Source organism: Octopus bimaculoides, chromosome 2 (assembly GCF_046866305.1).
Source record: "Octopus bimaculoides isolate indiv1 chromosome 2, ASM4686630v1, whole genome shotgun sequence".
Taxonomy (NCBI): domain Eukaryota; kingdom Metazoa; phylum Mollusca; class Cephalopoda; order Octopoda; family Octopodidae; genus Octopus; species Octopus bimaculoides.
The window spans coordinates 141,694,663-141,717,522 of record NC_142929.1 but is presented as its reverse complement, the minus strand read 5'-3'; positions in this window follow the sequence as shown (position 1 = coordinate 141,717,522).

Sequence of the window (22,860 nt, the reverse complement as noted above, 5' to 3'; positions counted from 1 at the left end):
CAGTGAATGAGCGGTAGAGCGGAAATGCCGCGATACCGAGGTGTCATTGCGAGTCTAATGTCTCGGAGGTGCTCGGCGAACCGGTATGCCAAGCGGCGTCTCGTTTGACTGCTGTACAGAGAAGGCCAGAAAGAGTAGGAGATGCAGTAAATAACGTTGCTAAAAGTGCTGGTAAAGGAGTCGGTGATATGGTAGGGACAATGATGGGTGCATTTGAGGTTGATGGTGTTGGAGAGGTAGGGGTAAGTGCGGCAGAGTAGGTGGGAGCAGGGAAACGAGCCAGGTTGGTAGGTGGGGTTAGGGAATAATGAGAACAAGGCATACTTTTTAACATGACAACAACACTCTCTTCCACGTCTCTATTTTCCCTCAGAATGCTTTAAAGAGCTTGTTTAGGAACTTCTACTTCTCCCGCCTTGTTACCCTGATATGGTACCTTCAGATTATTGAGTTTTTCCAGTGGCTTTCCTGTAGTATGTGTGGAATCTTCACAACGACGTCCTGGTCTGAAGACAAACTTCCATGAAATCTTTGAGCTCAGATTTGCCGTTTAGATTTGACGTTTGACGTCCAAACTTGACATTTTCAACCCTCAAAGTATTGAGAAGCTAATGAAACGTTAGCAAAATGTCGTAATCAATTTACGAAACATTTATTAGTGAATAATTTATTATTAGACAGCATATATACAACATATGACTCATATAAATACAGTGTACACTTAAACACATAAGAGGTATCCGTCATAGGATATATATGGACATATGAAACGATAAAAAGAGGTACGATGTGTGAATATGAATTAAATAAGAATTAAATATAAATAATATATATAAATATAAAGAAAAGTAAAAGATGTGAAATTGAATGATATAAAATAATATATATATAAAAGTAAAAATATACATATATATATTCATATAAGAAGAAATATATATATATATATATATATATATATATATATATATATATATATATATATATATATATATATATATATATATATATATATATATATATATATATATATATATATACATACATACATACATACATACATACATACATACATACATACATACATACATACATATATATATATATATATACATATTTTGTTGGATTGCCGTTGACTGTTCAGTAGTACCTCCGCCCTTTGACGGGTGTTATTTTTCATCCTGCAGGGTATTTAACAGCATCTTCACCAAACAAGCCTGGTGGGGTTGCCAGATTAGTCGCCGACGACCCGACCGTGCGACAGGTTGCACTTGATTACATGTTACCAGTAGCGCCCACGAGTGACCTGAGACAATATGCGTGCGTGTGTGTGTGTGTGTGTATGAGTATGTGTGTACATGTGTCTGCGTGCTCGACTTGTTTTCAATGGAGGATATGTATTGATGTCCATATTTCGCTTTTTAGAGCGCTTCTACGTGTATTTAATACTATATATCATTTTCGTGCGTGTGTGTGTGTGTGTGTGTGTGTGTGTGTGTGTGTGTGTGTGTGTGTGTGTGTGTGAGTGCGAGTGTGTGTAGCTGGATAGGTAAATATATGTGTATGTACATCTGACTCACCACCGCATCCGCTTGCCGACTTAACTGTTTAAGCTAGAGCCTATTAGACTAACTGTGAGGATTAGAAAAAAATAAGTGCTAGGTTTCATTTATTCAGTTGAACAGCTCAAATTGGTGCTTTAGCATGGCCACTACCAATGAATGAAAATATTAAAAGTCAACAGAAGCTCTCAGTAGTAACAATCTTTAGTTGAAAGAATACAATTGTCACATTTTTTAATCTTTCAGACATAGACATTTCTACAGTACGCCAATTTCATCTTTAATTCATGATATGAATACATTTCCATAGAAAGACTTACTTAGATAGATAATATTTGTTAAAACTTTTGTTGCGAAGGTTAACAAGTGTCATGGTGTACAATCCTGCCCTTTCGATGTCATGAATACAATCGTAAGTTAATTCTGAATCACAAGTGATTATCAATCATATTTAAGGTTTAATTGTGTAAATAAACATTTATGTTTATATTGACATTACTATAAAGGAGTAAGATACAATTTTAACAGCAATATACACACATATGCAAACATACATACTTACATTCCTACAAACATACATAAATACATACATACATTCACACACCTGTGTATGTCTGTATGTTATACATATTTTATTTCAAGATTTCTTGTCAATAGAAAAAGAGCCCGCTTCTGACCTAGATTCAAAGATCCTTCATTGGAATTTCAACATCGACAGCAGGTTATTTTTGTTTGTATGTATGTGTGTATGTAATCATAATTCAGTTTTATTTCAAGATTTCTTGCCAATATTGATAGGACCGTTTTGTAATCTACATCCAAGACTCATTGAAATTTCAGCTTCAACAGCAGAGTGTATTTGTATGTATGTATGCATGTATGTATGTATGCATGCATGTATGTATACGTGCATATTCTATGTTTTGTTTTAATCATGTCTTCTCATGCGTTTAGAATATATAGGTACAGGAGGTGGGTAAACTCTGCATAACGACCATATATATATATATATATATATATATATATATATATATATATGTTTGTGTGTGTGTGTGTGTGTGTGTGTGTGTGTGTGTGTGTGTGTGTGTGTACAAGTACAGATAGCTAGTATGTTTGCATGTATATGTACATCAGTCTGTTTCAGATAGACAAGAAAGAATATATCATTAGAAGAGAAAAAAAGATATATACTAAGTACTCAAAGAGAAAATACCAATACAGTTCTCGATATTAGGTTCACGTCAAAGGCGGTGAGCTGGGAGAATCGAAACCACGGCGCTGGAAATGCATAGCAGTATTTCAGCCGTCTTTACATTCTGTACTCAAATACCACCAACGCTGACTTAACTGTTTTATCCTTTCGGGGCCGATAAAACGAGTACCAGTTGAGCAATGGTGTCGATATTATCAATTTACTCCCACCACCACCACCATCACACACACACATAAACATCTCGGAATTGCTGGCCTTGTGCGACAACATCAAACTGATATTAGGTAGAGGTCAAAGAAATATATTTTATGACTTTGTAAGCAGGATTAAAATGTCTCAGTTCATCACGAAAAAAAAAACATAACAAAACAGATTTGAGATAAATGAATAAAGTCCAAACCCAAGTGCCATATTTAACACCATCAAAAAAATTCATTGAGAAATTTGAAGAGAGACGAAATTTTATTAACTTCTTTAAAAAGGAGATTTTTTTAAAAGGCCACAACAAAACGATGAGCAATTACACACACACACACACACGCACACACAAACACTTGCGTATACATAAACAAGCACGCACACATGCGTGCATATACGAAAGGCTTCCACACAATTTTCGTCGACTTCATTCACACACTATATTTTGGTTGGTCTGTGGCTATAGATGAAGACACTTGCAGAAGGTGCTCTGCTTGGGTCTGAACCCGAAACCACGTAGTGAGAAAGCGAACATGTTATCCATTCAGCCATATATATAAATACATAGTACATTCATCCCTCGACTATCGCGGGTGTTACATTCCAAAACACTCCGTGATAATGAAAATCCGCAAAATAGAAACAGTATTATATATATATATTTAATTATTTCTCTAATTTGTATATATTTATTTTATCATAAATAGAAAACAACGCCACGAGGTATCGACATAAGTTTCAATAATAAATCGCAATAGGTGAACCGCAATAGTTGAATCGCGATATGGCGAGGGATTCATATATTATCAATAAATATGTTGTTTGCGTTTGTGTACAGAGTAAGATTGTTGGGGTGGGGTGGGGCGTGCGTTTGTGTGTGGTTTGTGTGTGTGTGTGTGTGTGTGCGTGTGTATGTGTGTGTCTGTGTGGGTATAGTTAGAGAGAAATGGTGGAAAGAGAGACAGAGAGAAAGAGTAATGAGGAAGCAAAACCAAGATGAAAGACAAAACGAAAGGGAAAAGTATTGATAGATGTGTGTGTTTGCGTATGTGTGTGTGTGTGTGTGTGTGTGTGTGTGTGTGTGTGTGTGTGTGTGTGTGTGTGTGTGTGTGTGTGTACATGTACAGGGATTATGCTTGTCTGTTTATTCTTATGGGTCGGCACGGTCAAGGCCATCATTGGTATTTAGATTACATGTTTCTACATTGAATCCTACGCACTAAATTTTACGATTCAGATAACTTTGTTTGCATAACAGTATACTTCGGGAGAAAAGTGAATTGATTGCAAGAATATGGTAGAGGTATAGCGGAAGAGAGTAAGGAAATTGTGTATACAAGGGAAAAATTACCATGCTCAGTAATTTTATGAATGGTTACTCGTAAATGTAGCTTGTCAGTATAATAAATTCATCTTTAATTCATGTGGATTGATGGTATTAGCATTACATCAAGCAATAATATTCTCAAACATTAAACCATTAACTCTCCGTTGTAAAATTTCATGTCCCAATATTTTAATTAAACAATGATTAATGCCATATTAAATATGCCCATTGTGTATTTATGGTTAGGCTCTTAATTGGTTTTCATATTCAGATTGTTAAATCTTATGAATTATTTTAATCAATATGACACTACAATACAAATAGTGGTAACAGAGCGATGTTATTCACCAATGTACATGTTTATCTTGCAGACATTTGTACAATATCAATAGAAACTGTTGTTGTTCCCAGTAGTAACGTGATGTTTTCATAAGTAAATAAACAATGAATATATCATATTCCACGCTTTTAAATATAAAATGTGGTCATTTTTCCCTGTAGTCACGTGAGTATACAGCAAACATATGAATCGCTTTTATACAAAAATGTCAACATCTGTGGAGCTTTCGACGTTATTTTTCAAATATAGATTTGTAGAATGACACGGATTAAAAGAAAAAAAAAGGTTTGAAAACCAATTGAATTAATATCCTAATTCATATTAATCTTTGAAGATAATTAAAGGAAATCATTTTATCTAAATACATATTTATACGCCTGCCGACTATATTTAAGAGTATTATTTGTACATCAGTTGGAAAAAAATATTAACGATGAAACAATATTGTAAGCAATTTATCATACAATATTTACTTTTGTAACTGCTACGAGAATATGTATCGGAGAAAACTTTACTTGGATAGACAGAATCAAAGAACGAGTGAAGTATATTTAGCATACAACTGAAAGATGTCGAATTGAACTATATCAATATAACAAATAAATAAATAAATAAATCCGCCCTTTTGAAGCTTAGCCAGGGTCATGGGCCCGGTTTCCCGGTTTTAATGGCGTATGTGTTCCCCAGCTGGACGGGACGCCAGTCCATCGCAGCGTTACTCATTTTTGCCATCTGAGTGGACAGCAGCAATGTGAAATGAAGTGTTTTGTTCAAGAACACAACGCGTCGCCTGGTCCAGGAATCGAAACCACAATCTTACGATCATGATGCTGACACCCTAACAACTAAGCCACGCACCTCCACACATATCAATATGCAATTCATAAAATTGAAATGTAGCAAAGGTCTGAGGTGGAGGCTTCTTCTGAGGAAATGGTGCGTAGAGTGCGTGTAGCTTTAGAACAAATGTCGTTCAGATAGACACTTTCTTCACTTCATGACACAGACATAACCACTACAACTAACATATATATATACCCACACAAGTGCGTATATATGTATGTATGTACCGAGAGTTATAAAAATAAAACATCTAGTCAAGATGATGGTGTTTGGAGTGATCACCACTAATGGTGACGTTATGGCTTCATTCATCTTCTCACACGGGCTCACAACATGGAGGCCTACATTAAGTGCCTGGAGAAGTTAGTGTTGCCCTGCGTGAAGTGGGTGGTTGCTGGAAGATCCTATGTCTGGCAACAAGACTCTACACCATGCCACACAAGCAGGAGAACCCAGTCATAGTTGTCAGACAATTTCTGTGACCACATCACCCCTAACATCTGGTCACCTCACTCCTCAGACTGCAACCTGTTTGATTATTATCAGTGTGGCGCAGTTGAGGGAGAGACCAAAGAAACTTTCTCTAACACTAAAAATAAACTGAAGGCAAGGATATGACAGCATTCACCAACTTAGACAAGGAGACCGGCCAGAAGAGTTGCAGGAGATTCCGAAGTCGTCTGGAGGCCGTAGTGGAAGCCAGTAGCAATTTTTAATGAATGAATTTACTCTTTAGTATTTCAGTATATGTTATGTAATTTTGGTAAAAATTGAGATATCAGTGTTATTTTCATTCTTGCGTAATTCCGACAATGATGTAATCTTTCGTATTCCTCGACTATTTTGGGTGTTACATTTCAAAATGTTACATTCCAAAACTCTACGCGATGGGTCAAAATCCGCGAAGTAGAATTTGCACTGCATTGTATACTTTCGTTTTATTATATTCATAATTTCTATATATTTATTGTTTTATAAATTCAAAATAGCACCACAGTGAAATAGACGTAAGTTTAAATAATAAACGCGATAGTTAAACCGTGATATGGCGAGGGATTATTGCATATTTACAATATACAATAATATGTATATATGAGATACCACCATACTTGAAATAGCAGTCAAAATCTGACTCTAAAACCACATCAAGTATTCAATACAGCAGAAGGTGAAAGGTGAAAAAGACAAATAAAACCATAAAAATTGGGTAATTTCTGCCCCTGGGTTTCCGGCTCTGTATAAAATTATACTTTGCCTTTGTCAATGAAATATACCATGAATTGTACATATATATATATATAAATTCTCCCACATATATATATATATATAGATTATGTTTGTAAGTATAAAAATTTCATCTTTTGACGTTTCTTCAGCTAAACATAACACCCGATTCTCATTCCTTGCCACATGATTCTATCTTATAGGATCAGAAAAACATGTTGCATAAGAAATTTTTAAAAAAGAGATCAGACAGGGCATCTACAACTGGATATATCTTCAGCCCCTATACCGACTCTTTCATGTTGTAGGATTACCAGCATGTAAATTCACATCTTATGATATTACACGGAGAAATACGTGCGTGTGTGTGTGTGTGTGTACAAATATTTGTAAGTAGCATAACGTACACAATTTAACGACTTTTCCCCCACTCTCTTTGTCTGCCTGTCTCCTCCTCTTTCTCCCTATTGTTCATATTACTTTGTATTTTCCTGTTTTGAGTGTTTCTATCATACTTTATCTTTCCCCGCCTCACACTCTTTGTCTTTCATATGAACCTTTCACTCCTTTCTCCTTGCGCTTCTCTTACTCTCACATATATTTCACAGACACACTTTCAACTAAAATTATCCGCTATCAACTGAAGTGTTCCACTTTCCATTTATAAGCAGACGATACCTTTAAATAGTCATATCACTTTTACTTGTTGATATTATTATCCCTGTACTCCCTACAAAGATGTCTAAATTCAGTGACGAAAGTGACAAACATGATTCTATTCATTGAGAATCACCACTTTTAGCCAATCATTTATCACGAAGCTAAGAAGACAACTTTTTAATTAAGAAATTGGTACAAGATGCAGGCGATGGTAATTGCTTAAAACTGTCATTCCTGCTCAATAACAGCAGAAATTTCCATCACTTCGTGGAGCCACACAGCATATATGCAATAATTGAATGCATTTTCCATCTCTTAATCTAACGGCACAAAGCAGGAATAACATACATACATGTGTAAGAATGGAACATTCGGTAGTAATATTGAAATGGCTGCCATTAGTGAATTGTACCATGCTTCAATTCAAATTATTCGCAAAAATGACGATGCAGCCGAACGGCTACAGAACAGAAATGTCTGCTATAAAGTGGTCAAAATAAAACTACGTTGCTTTCTTTCATATAAACCCTCGTGAGTATCAGAGAAATGTAGAGGGAAAAGAAGTATCACTAGTAAAGAAAAAAAAAAGAAATGATAATAATGAAAATTCAAAACATAACAGTGCAAATACAAAACTTTGGCAGAAATAAGGTTGCAAAAGATGGAGCAATATGAGTGGAAGTCAAGAGAACCAGAAAGTGATATAGAGAAATGGAATTTGTTGAAAAAGAAAGAAAATTATAGAAAAAAAATACCAGAAGCTATAAAGGATAACGAAATAAAATTGCAAAAACGCTGATGGAATAAATGGAGCACATGAGGGTGAAAAACACACAGGAAAACATAAAATAAAATAAAGAAAATAAAATGAATACAAGTATTGCAGATAGAATATACAGAAAAAAGATGGCTGAATGTAATGGCTGATTATGGCGTTTATGATCGTAATAATGATTACGAATCTGATAAATTGTATTCATAGGTTGCAAGTTGAAAAATTGTGAGTAGTGTGGTGCTAGAAAGTGTGACAAAGAATCAATTAGGGTGTTGCTCTAAGTGTAGGTTAAGTTACGTATATTTGAGTCACCAGAATCTATAGATTTTGAAGTATCAATGAGCAGCGGGAGATCCGCACTTTCAGAAGGCTTTCGTAAGATTGAGCCTACATGATTTGCTTGTCCTTACAATTCGTATTTTCAAACATGCTGGTATGTTTCACCATGTATTAATTTCAACCCATCTTATTAGAAGCTTAATTGTTTCTCTCCACTTAAATTTGCATCTGACTTTTCAAAGAAGACTTCAAATGTAATTAGTAGTGATTTCTCTTCAACATGGACAACATTTGGCATCGTGTTGTTATCACATACCTGAAGAAAAAGAGTTTAGCACCAAAGGACATTTATGTTGGCATGGTTACTACCTTAGGGGGTGGCACTCCAGCTTTATTTCCAGTAAAAATATGGATAGCACGATTTAAGAGGGGAGAGGAGAGTGTTGAAGATGCCCCAACGTCTGAACATCTTGCAACTGCCATCATTAACAACAAAGTATATACTGTTCACCACTTATTGATGGATGATAGGCGATTGACTATAAATCAAGTATTCAGTACAATTAGCATAGGACGTGAAAGAATTGAGAATATTCTGCACAATAAACTTGGTATGACGAACGTTTCTGCTAGATAAGTGCCACGTCATCTAACACCTGGTCAAAAGCCCACCAGGTTGATTTCATGAGGTGAAAACCTGACACTGTGGAAGATCCAGCTTGTTTCCGTGAACGTTTCTTAAGCATGAGTGTTGGTGCCATCATTGGCCCCTAGTAAGGAGACAATTCATGTAATGGAAACACTATTCCTCACCTGCTCCAACAAGGCCAAGGTATTTCCAAGTGCCGGGAAGGTGACGGCCTCAGTCTTTTTGGGGTGTAAATGACATTGTGTTTTTATTGACAAGTTTCGAAGGTCACACCATCAGTAGACTGTACTATGCTAATATGCTGAGGCAGGTACAAAAGGCTATCATGAGGAAACGATTCGGAAAATTTTCGAAAGGCGTCCTGTTTCATCAGGAAAATACTCCAGCAAATGAGATTTAGGTTTTAATAGTTGCCTGTGGATTCGAACTTGTTTTGTTCGCATCTCTCTACATCTGTTCTCTTATATGAAAAAAAAGGAAACAAAAAATCACTTGGCTGGAAACTGGTATCACAAGGATGATGACGAGATATCTTCTGTTGGTGACCCTTTTTAACCAAGAGAACGAGAACGCCGATGGAAGAGTAAAGCGCAAGGGGGGACTATGTAGGAAAAAAGAAAAAAAAAACTCATTTAGTCATGTTCCATTTGTTAGCCTAGGAATTTCTCAGCCGAGCATTGTATTTGTAAAAATATGCACTTCTAATTTCATGATTCCATGAAACGAATGGCATGTACTGTCTCATGAATATTTTGATTCTACATATTCTTTTGTATATTCAATGATAATCCGATGTGTTTATGACAACAATCAATTCTACATATATATGATTCTAAACATCTACAAAAATTAAAGGAACCGGAGGCCACATTAACTATGTCTTGTTTAATATTATGTGCTTACTATGTTTACTCTTTTGCACTTTTACTTCTTTCAGTCATTTGACTGTGGCCATGATGGAGTGCCACCTTTAGTCGAGCAAATCGAATCTAGGACTAATTCGTTGTAAGCCTAGTACTTATTCTATAGGTCTCTTTTGTCGAACCACTAAGTTACGTGGACGTAAACACACCAGCATCGGTTGTCAAGAGATGTTCGGGGGGCGGGACAAACACACACAATCACACACACATATATTTATACATATATACATATATACGACGGGCTTCTTTCAGTTTCCGTCAACCAAATCCACTCACAAGGCTTTGGGCGGCCCGAGGCTATAGTAGAAGACACTTGCCCAAGGTGCCACGCATTGGGACTGAACCCGGGACCATGTGGCTGGTAAGCTAGCTACTTTCTACACAGCTACTCATGCGTTTACAAATACTAAATAAAACATGCATTTATATTTGATTCTAGTTTAGAAATTTGAAATGCTTTATATGGGATTGTGTTTTATATGTATTTGTAGTGGCAAAATACTAACAGATTAAAATACTTCTTTCTCTCCCCTGTTTCTCTCTCTCTCTCTCTCTCTCTCTCTCTCTCTCTCTCTCACACACACACACACACACACACACACACAGATGCACACGCACGCACAGATATGTATATGTAAACATGCGCAATATACATATCAACTCAATATACATATCAACCACTCACACATACATGCATATAATAAATATATTCACACACACATACACACACGCACTCATTATCTCATACACATCTTACATGTGTATGTGCAAGATAAGGTTTGATGAATGCAATTTGGGAGTATCAACACTCAATCGTCCACACATTCACGTTACCGACAGACGTGACACATACATATAAACGCACTTACAAATATGCATTACAGAAAAAAAAGTAAATATTGTACTCATACACACAAAATTATGAAGCAGAACAGAGACTCATTGAGGGACGAATTTCTTTACAGCATTTGTCAAGTCATGTTTGCATGCCCTAGAGTAATTTAAATGTATGGAAGAAAGCGTCGTATTTCAACTAGTTGAAATTCGACGCTTTCTTCAAGCGTATATAATTCATGTTATGTCCAGAAGTATATAATACGTTTATTCAATTTATTCCTATTTCTTTCGAAAAAGTCATCTGTTAACAAAAATATGCTAAGGTAGCAAATACTTCTTAAATATCTTGCAGCGCAAGATTGTTATACAGAAGATTCTTATATAGAAGACTAGGCAAAATGGTGTGTAAATATTCATATGATACAGATAAGGCCGCTGATCATGGGTTTATGTTTTATGTGCTCGTTTTCTGGGAATCTTGCTTAACGTGTGGTTTCTTTGTTCTAGGTTATACTTCATTCTCGTTGGATTTGAATTATTAAACGTTTCTAGGATTTTCTTGCCTTTCTTAATTGTATTTTATTTTTGTTACAAAGTCCCAATCAAGGAAATAAACCACTTAGTGTAAGGGACAACGAAAATGGAGAAATTGAGATAAGAGGATCGAATTTTCTATAAGCCTCAAAGAGTTTTGCGGACATTTATTAATTCACAGTTATTAAATTCTTCGGTTATATTGACGGACGTTTCTTGCGACGAGTCACAGATAAACAAAGGAACCAAAAAAAGACTACCAAAAATATCATACCTCCCCATCATCTGGTGGGTGTGTTTCATGCGGGAATACACAAAACAATAACAAAACGAAAGATCAATCCAATTATTTCAAATCAGAATGACATAAGAATTAGGTAGAGAATATCATTTTTAGGGAGTTTCTTTGTTCGTTTGTTTATCGGTGACATGTCGCAAGAAAGGTCCAATAATTGAATATAGAGGAATTTAATTAGTATAAAGTAATAAATGTCCTTAAAGTCGGTAGATCTGACTGACAGATACAAAAATCAATACTTGAGAAAGAACTTACGTTGAATCGTTGAAATGGAGTTGAGAAAATTTCAAATCCACAAATATCAAGACCGTTCTAAATATATAATGGATATAGAAAAGACTTACATAATGAACGTACGGTTTGCAGCAACATATGTTGTGTTGAATTAATACAACCTATAAATTTCGAAGTTATTCTTATATATGTATGTATGTATGTATGTATGTATGTATGTATGCATGTGTGTGTGTATGTATAAAGTGTATTTTTATGGACGTATATTTATACATATGTATATACGTATATAATTATGTGTATATATTCGCATATGTTCTAGTAGCGAGTATGTATTGTTATCACGAAATAAATTTAATATTCTAAAAGTAATTTAAATATTGTTTTACATATCTCATCAAAATGTCGATATCCGTATTGCGATTCCTTATGTTTAGATTTTAATTTTACTTTAGCTGTAAGAAAATAAGTGTACGTTACCTCGGTAATAAAATAGAGAAAATTGGAAATAATCATCACATATTAATAAGGTTTCAATTCTGAAATTTAAGCGATAAAATTGTAAAACATGATAACAAAACTAAATGCCTGGCATGAATCTAATCTTTTATTATATCTTCTCTTTCTATTTCAATTAAAATTTTGTTTTCATATCAGTTTAAATTTAATCCAAAATATATTAAATGTAAATATTCCAATGGCGTTGATTCATTGAATGATTTGATTTTTTCTTGAAATTATTCTTCTTAATATATCATGCAGCTTCTTCATATCTGCTAACTTAGCATATTTTCGTTAACAGATGACTTTTCCGAAAGAAATAGAAATAAATTGAATAAACGTATTATATACTTCTGGACATAACATGAATTATATACGCTTGACGCTGTTATTAATGCGTTATCATAGAACTTACGAAGTAGAAGGCGGAAAATATGTCTAACAAAAACAAGGTAAAATGACACGTATTTATGACGATAATACTTTGCAAATGAAAAAAAAATAAAACAACAATCGTAAACGGAATATCGAAAATTTAACTGGGATATAGAGTCACCCTCCCTCATCAATGTTCCTTATTCACTAAAAGTTTAGAGGTGTTGAAGAATAGATGTTGCTCCAGTATAATCACAATCTTCGGGATAAAACAAATAAAACATCAAAAGAACAATAAGAAATTGGAAACAGTTATAGAAACAAATGGTAATAATATAAATTTGATGAGGTGATATGTATATATATTTAGATTTATATGTGGATATTATTATTCACGATAATATCAGTGATTTAGAATGTATAAAAAAACTTTAACGGTATAAAATATCAATTAATAATTTAGGTTATATATATATATATATATATATGTATATATATATATATATATATAATACAAAAATGGGACAAGAATGCAAAACATCCAGACAGTTAGTTGATACAAAAAAATAAACTTACGTGTGAATGTTTTGCGTTCTTCTCCCATTTTTGTATTTTTTATAAATAAAAACATAGCGGCGTACGTACATGCTGGTCTCTCCCCCTCTCTCTCTCTCTCTCTCTCTCTCTCTCTCTATATATATATATATATATATATATATATATATATATATATATATATATATATATATATATATATATATATATATATATATATATATATATATATATATATATATATATATATATATATATATATATATATATATATATATATATATATATATATATATATATATATATATATATATATATATATATATATATATATATATATATATATATAGAGAGAGAGAGAGAGAGAGAGAGAGAGAGAGAGAGAGAGAGAGAGGGGGAGAGACCAGCATGTACGTACGCCGCTATGTTTTTATTTATAAAAAATACAAAAATATATATATATATATAAATATATATATACTGGACACTATTTTTTTCTCCGTGTTTTTCTCCTTGTCTCCGTATTCTTTCTGTTGAAGAGCGTAGCTCGAAACGTCAAAGACTTTCCGTATTCCCGAGCGTCATACTAATACATCCTTTTGTTATTTACACCACCTGTCCTCGTCTGTTGTTGTTTTTTCGTATATTCTCCCATATATATATATATACACCTACACACATATAAACACACACATATATATATATATATGTGTGTGTGTGTGTGTGTGTGTGTGTGTGTGTGTGTGTGTGTGTGTGTGTGTGTGTGTGTGTGTGTGTGTGTGTGTATACATATATATTTCGTTTATGGATTTGGTTTGCAAGATTGCTTATGTGGGTTCTTGTGTTAAACCATATTTTGTTGTGTCTGGGCAGGGTCATTCTCTTTTAGTGCCTTAAATTTAACACATTCCCTAGTAAAATTTCCACCCATTTAATTATTTGTTTTTCTTAAATTCAAGGCTGCAAAACGCAACTGAAGCTTTAGAAAATTAAAGAAGTAAATGAGTGGAAATTTTACCGGTCAGTATGTTAAATTATAATGCACTAAAAGAGAATAACTTTCCGCAAGCACAACGGCATATATATATATAGATATATAAATTATTACAAATTAAAAGGGTAAAGGAATTATCGATTTATTAATTAATAAATCAATTAATAATTAATAATTTTTACCAAGCTCAACGATATGAAAGCACCATTATTGGTGGAGAACTTATTCCAAAAAAGTTCATATATTTATAAACATAATTAATCATCTGAATTGGTTAGTTTTTCATTGTTCTTTTTCTTCTTGTTTTTGCCTTTGTGAGTAACAAGTGATGCTATCTGTGAGATTCTCAGCTTTTTTAGCTGCTATTTTTCTGAACTTCGGTTTATGGTGAAGCAAATAATTATATATATATATATATATATATATATATATATATATATATATATATATATATATATATATATATATATATATATATATATATATATATATATATATATATATATATATATATATATATATATATATATATATATATATATATATATATATATATATATATTGGAAGGTTTGGAGGTGATATACAGGAATTATATATTAGAATAAATAATCATGAGGTACTCAAATTTCTGGATGGTTGTATATTTACAGATTTTAATTTATATGTCAAAAGTTTTTTTAAATTATCGCTTTCTCCTAGACTTGTAGGTTTATATATATATATATATATATCTATATATATATATATATATATATATTTAAAATGCAGAGATGCCTATAATACGACATCTAACCCGCTAGAAAGAGCAGCAAAAGACTACATACCACAAAATTAGGGATAATTTCGAAAGGGAATGAAAAATAAAAACATTTACCAATCTATATTCTGTACCATGGTTTCAGGTCAATTTTAGTAAGATAAAAATTATATATCTTACAAAGGTCGGACTATCATCAGCAGAATGACCAGACAACATATGAAGCACGAGTCAATAGGGAGCATGGTTCGTGTTTCTATGTCTAATTTTTCAAATTTACCGCGTATTTGCGGTTTACCTAAACGGCAGCAAATACAAAAATGCCGATTTTCTTTCAGAAATTAGCCCCAAAATTTTTTATCATTATTAATAAATTATAGGGTACCAAAAAAAATAGGGTACCAAAAAATATTTTTGAAATTTTATTTACAACCAGTGGTCTAGCGAGAGTAAAAAACAGTCAATAGACTATGTATTATTCATTTAAAATGCAGAGATGCCCTAATTTTGTGGTATGTAGTCTTTTGCTGCTCTTTCTAGAGAGTTAGATATCATATTATAGGCATCTCTGCATTTTAAATGAATAATACATAGTCTATTGACTGTTTTTTACTCTCGCTAGACCACTGGTGGTAAATAAAATTTCAAAAATGTTTTTTGTTACCCTATAATTTATTAATATATATATATATATATATATATATATATATATATATATATATATATATATATATATATATATATATATATATATATATATAAATTAAATGGGTAAAGATTTATCAATTTATTAATTTATTAATAAATCAACAATTAATAATTTTTACCAAGCCCTTCGGTATGTAAGCACCATTATCGGTGGAGAACTTATTTAAAAGTTCCCATACATTTATAAACATAATTAAGGGATCAGCAAGCATTTGCTTCACCATATACCGAAGTTAAGAAATAGCAGCTAAAAAAGCTGGGACTCCAACAGATAGCATTACTTGTAACTCACAAAGGCAAAAACAAGAAGAAAAAACAATGAAAACTAACCATTTAAAGTTAATCATAGACGCGTTTCTGGATTATGAATGGTAATATTCAATTTCCGTCATCGGTATGGTATTCCAGTAGTACATTCGACTATGCTAGCAAACCGCGCAAGTATGAACGAGTGAACATCATGCCTCGACACAATCTGAAAGCATAACCGAACTTACCTCGGCCAGTCATTCCACTACTTCCTCCTCAAGAAATTACCATGTGCATTACAAACAATACCGCAGAAGCTTTGCGTTTACTATCAGGGAGTGAATAATTATTACAAATTAAAAGTGCGTAACTGGTACTTATTTAATCGACCTCGAATGGATGAAAGCCAAAGTCAACCTCGGCTGAATTTGAACTCAGAACGTAAATACAGACGAAATACCGCTAAGTAGTTGTAATTTTTATTAGCAAATGGAATAGGTGTGATGGTGAATAAATAATCGGAACAATTTTTCTAACTCCCACAAAATATGTGTATTTATATAAATATACATCAGCTGTGTGTGTGTGTAAAACTTCTGCATCAAAGTGTAAATGCATTTACCTTGGTGTTTGATGAGTATATTTTTATATGCTCAAGTATATTACTGTTTTAATTTAGTTCCATATATATATATGTGTGTGTGTGTGTGTGTGTGTGTGTGTGTGTGTGTGTTTGTGTGTGTGTGTGTGTGTAAGTGTGTGTTTTTGTGGTTGCGTGCACGTTTGGATAGTTGTGATATTTTATTTCTATTTACTACCTTCGAATACTTGCAAATCCTTTAAATTTGAACGTTTCTTTTCTTCCATGCGAATCGACAGCCTTACAACTATCGTTACATCATTGTTGTTCACAACATCTGCATTCATAATCTATTTCTTTTTTATAAGTCCAACCTCATTTAATCTCCCTCTCATCCTTTTATTACATCTTTATCTTAGGATATTTCCTGTTTGCAAATTCCTCACATCTTTTCCTCTCTCTTCTTATGTATTTGTCTCTTGAAATACTATGGTTTGACATTAAATGTGTGAAAATAATATGAAAACATGGTACTATTTCCTTTTTTCAACTTTGTAAAAAAACAGCTGTTTACAATTCTAGTTTATCACAGAATGGATTTATTTCTTTGTACTTATATATTTACATTTAGCTACTAGTTTATTTTTTGTTGCTCGGGTTACTGTTTTCAACAACATTTGAAGAGCTCTTATTTATTGTGTTAACGACAGACGAAACGTATATTTGTCTATCTGTTCAACTAAAGATAAAAAGGAAGATAACCGTTAATGCTTGTATTTTCTTTCTTGAAACTGCCAAAGAAAAGGTTACATAACATTCTCCAGCAGAGTTTTTAATGCGTGATACATCGTACATTGCTTGAAATATAACAAAACATAAACTCCGTGTCACTAAATTGACACCTCAAAAAGTTGTAGGAAGAATGATGTTTTCTTTTAAGAGCATACGTATTTGAACACTTTTTTATTTGTTTGTTCAATTTTTATCTGCACGTGATGTGGTTTGCAATTGAATAAAATATGACCACTTTATTGTAACCAGGTCTAAATGTAGCAGTAGTGTAGCTGCGTATATAAAAAACGATTTACACAGAGTAGGAGCTCTCGTTGCGGTGGGGGGATGAATATTAGACGCCTAATCATGGTAACAATTCCTATGTTTTTTGTAAATATGTTTGTAGCTTATCTACTTTAGATATTTTATCGTCATATTTGGTTGAGCCTTATTTCTTAATGTAAGCACCGTTTGTTGTGAACGACTGAGAGCGGTCTTCTTTGCCCAACAGTTTCATGAACATTCTGAAGTATTGTTCAAAACAAAATACCTCTGTTCTCTACGAATCATGTCCCAGTTTTCAAAATAATGTGATGTTGCGTTACAAGAGATATCGCAGACAAGGTTCAGTTCATATGTCAGATTTTTAATCATCCTGAACGAGAACACTAACGATATGCTTACTTGGGAACGTAATGTAGTGATAAAATTTCAGAGAGAAATAGTAGTAGTGTCATCAGTAGTGCTTCTGTCATCTGCTCCGAAGTTCCAGTTGCATTTTACAGTAGGTTCATGATATTACTTACAAATTTTAGGAAACAAAACTGTAATTTGGAGATGGGGGATATGTCGATTACATCAGCCCTGCGCGTAACTGGTGCTTATTTTATCGACACCTGATGGATGTGAGGCAAAGTTGACTTGGGCGAAATTCGAACTCAAGATGCACTAAGCATTTTGCCCGGGGTGTTAACGAATCTGCCAGCTCAACGTCTTACATCTGATCGTATCATTGACCTACAACTTGTATGATGATCGCTACAAACACGAATACAGCACCATCACACTACCTGGTCTCTTCGATAAGACTACAGAATTCAGAAACTGCAATATTACATAGCTATTTTCGTAACGCTAACTGCATATTTGACAATGTGATGCTACGATCTCAATTAAAGATAAAGCGATTAATCATACATAAACAATTTTTCGGATGATAGCCTTTGAATGATGTATTAGAAATTATTTTAATGATTTTAATACCGAGGAATACGGTGAAACGAATATCAACAGATGAGAAGGGAATGTTTATTAAGACGAAAAAAACGATTCTTATTCTAGAATTATATTGTCACAATATATCACTACAGTAAAGATATACTAGTTCATTATTTGATTAGTAGCAACGTATTGTTTTCAGAATGTTGAAAAAAATATCATGTTGCGTCAAAAATTGAAATTTTTTCATGTTGTCTTTATTGTTACGAAATTAAGTAATAACACCAGTTAGATTTAAGATGCACCACGATACCCATACATCTTTGAAATACACCAACTCATGCTGAATAACTGTTCTCGTTATATATGTACAATCATGGTATATGAAAATAGGCTGGGACGGGGTAAGACTGCGGTTTCCCAAGATTGTCTAAACAACCATAAGTTCGTAGTCTAAAAATAACTGAGTGATTAATGGAAGATAACGCGATGCACCTGTAACGTTTATTATAATATCTGATAATATAGTCCGAGAGACTTGTAGTACAGAGGAAAGGTCGCAGTTAGATTTAAGTTGAATACAGTCAAAGACAGTCAAGTACAGTCAGGTATAGCCTTGGTGTAAACAACCACAGCAACATATTTGATGAGTCTTTCAGTATTCGCGACGCCTTAAAGCACCGCACTTGTCAAATAATGCAGGTAACATCATCGCACCCTATATCGGACGAGAAGAATACTTAGCGTTGTTGTAATGCTAGAACAGTTCATCTTTGAAAACATAATGTCATTAATCAAGAACTTGAACAAGTTGAAATAAAAGTCTTAGGTCATACTGCGTCCGGCGTTGCCACAACAACATTTGCACAAATGCAGGCTCATCCGTTGTGATTCTCGTATTGATACCATCGTTTGAAACGTGGGTATTGTCTCCCTTATCTTTCTTTACTGAATGCTATTTAGCCAATCGATACTTCAGCTAAATGCGAGTATGTTTCTAAAGAATTTAACTGGCGCGACTCACAAGGTTATGCATGTTAGCACCACCGTAACAATTTGATTTCCATGTAGAAATTATTTGTTGGTTAAGTCTTCCATCAATACAATTATTCATTCTAAACATTTCATATATATATATATATATATATATATATATATATATATATATATATAATTAATACATTATATAGAAAGTATACACATGTAATAAAAGTTTTATATAATAACTTGTTCATCAGGATGAGATCATTTTGTATAATTCCATAAAATGATTTCATGAACAGCAACGTTAAAACATTCAAAATCACTTCAGATAGAATGATTTCTATGGCGACCAAATCCATCGAAAACAAGTTTATTAACCTAATTACTGCAGCAGTACTAACAATTCCAAGCAAAACCAAAGATATAAACTCTGTGAATGCATCTATTCTACATCCAATATTATCATCACTTCACAAACTGTCACGATTCTGCAAAACATAATCACTACCAACAATACCAGTAATCGTAATACCAATTCAGTCACCGCTAGGATGTCTACTAGCTGTATTAATAATATAGTTATTAAAGAGACAAGTTATATGCCAGTGTAAGCAGCTTAATTCGCATGGACTAAATGCAGCGTATTATAATGTTTAACATTATGAATACTTTGCCCTCTGGAATACCAAGACAAAATTGAGTTGAAAGTTTACAGAAAACTAATCAATCATTTATGTCTGGAACAATTCTGTTATTTTTCTTCGTTTATCCGTATTAACCTGTTTGGTTGTAATTACATATTCATTAATTATATCACTAAATTAATTCCATTACTGGGAAACACTATCATTTCACCGATTTAAAACCACGAAATGGATACCAGTAGAAATGTCAATTTTTTCATGTCTAATTGCAGATTTCTATTTTGATTCTTCTTAGACTTTACAGTGAAATTTTTCACGTTGAATGGGTTGGACAGATTTGCAAATACATTGTTTAAAGTGTACGATAACTATAATTACTTCATATCTTCAATATTGGTGGCATACTAACAGACAATACTTTTAGAGTTTGTGTTAGTATCTTATAATAAGATTTTGCGTGCGTTTTATTTTTATGCCACAATTTGAAGGACTTATTCCGATTGCTTTACAGATGCCCATATATATTATTATATTGACCATATGCGTATATGCGTCTCAATAACTCTACATTAAACCAATGGTTTTCTTTTTGTTTTCTTTTTACGTTTTGTGCCATTCATCTTGGATTTTTTTCTTCTTTGGATCATTTTTGGATTTCTCTGCCCAGTATCTTTTTATAACACTCTTGGGAAATCACCAAATACATCAAATCAGCGGATCCATCGAATTGTTCAGGAGGTCCTGGATATCAAGCAGGGACCCTTCTCGATAGAAGAGCTTGAAGTCATACTGAGAAAGACTAAAAACCGAAAGGCTGCAGGATTGGATGACATCCCTGCTGAAGTCTGGAAAGCCGGATATTTCAATGACATTCATCTCAAATCGTGCAAATCAGTATAGTGTCAAAGCAAGATAAAATCTGGTCAAAAGGATGCATTCTGACTTTCCCCAACAAAGTGGATTTGGGTCTTACAATAGACTATAGGGGAACTATATTAACACTAATGGCAATGAAGATTTACAATGCATTGCTACTCAGTGGAATCCGGCTTCAAATTGAAAGATTACTTAGGAAAAATCAGGAAGAGCCGCTCTACATCTGGTCATATTTTCAGTTAGGAGGATGCTGGAAGGAATATGAGACAGAAACATTAAGACGGTTCTGCTCTTTTTTTTTTATTTTCTCAAAGCATTGGACTCTATACACAGAAATAAAATAACCGAAATTCGTAGGGCATATGGAATCCCTGATGAAACAATAAAGTCAGTAATGAGGCTGTATAAAAACTCCCGAGCGAAAGTGCGTTCACCATATGGAGATACTGACTTCTTCGAGGTTCGTGCATGAGTACTGCAAGGTGACACACTAGCTCCTTATTTGTTCATCTTGTATCTCGGTTATAAGATACAAGATGCAGTGTGACAAAGCTGCCTCTTTGAAATACAGGTTCAACAGAAACAGGAGAAAAGAGTGAGAGAAAGTTTTATTCAAAAAGTACAGCAGGGTTCACCACCATCCTCTGCCGGAGCCTCGTGGAGTTTTAGTTGTTTTCGCTCAATAAGCACTCACAACGCCCGGTCTGGGAATCGAAAGCGGGATCCTAAGACCGCGAGTCCGCTGCCCTAACCACTGGGCCATTGCGCCCCACATGGTTAAAGATAAGATAAAAGTATCATGGTGTAAAAAGAGAGTAAGCTTCGAGGAGACCGTAGAAAAACTTCCGCAAACAGTAGTAGTTTATTGACGTAGAAGATTGTAAATTCTTCTCTTATCAAAGTTATATAAGCTGAAAAAATGTGTTAATGTTTTAGAGCTTACAGTTAGCAGCAGTGGCGGGAGTCTATGCGAATAGAAATTCAATATTAAAAGACGGCACGCTGGCAGAAACGTTAGCACGCCGGACGACATGCTTAGCCTTATTTCGTCTGTCTTTATGTTCTGAGTATAAATTCCGCCGCGTAGACTCTGCCTTTCATCCTTTCGGGGCGGATAAATTAAGTACCAGCTTTATACAGTAGTCGATCTAAGCGACCGATCCCATCCCCCACAAAATTTCGAGTCTTGTGCGTAGAGTAGAAAACAAATTCAAAATTTAGGGGTACAGACGCATACGCATACGTACGCGCACACACACACACACACACACACACACGCATGCACACACATATATATACATGCTTATAAACACACACACGTCTATACATATAGACACACACACACACACACACACATATATGTGCGTGTTTGTATGTCTTTGTGTGTGTGTGTGTGAGCGTGTGTGTGTATGCTTACTTGCTTAAGGCAGTCCATCTTGACAGATGACGACCTCGTCTTTGATCCTTAGGGGTTGATTAATGGCGTTGGCGGGCCCTCTCGTGACTGAAAAGGCCGATTCTGGACACATATATATATATATATATATATATATATATATGCAGGGGTTGGACAAAATAATGGATAATACCTTAAAATTTCAAAAAATTAATTTAATAGGAAGTAGGACCGCCTTTGGCAGTCTATGTGGTATGGACTCGTACAAAGTTTGAATTGTTTCCAAAGGAATTTTTCTCTCTTCTTCAGCTAAAACAGTCTCCAGTTCTTGTAGTGAAGATGGTGGAGGATATTG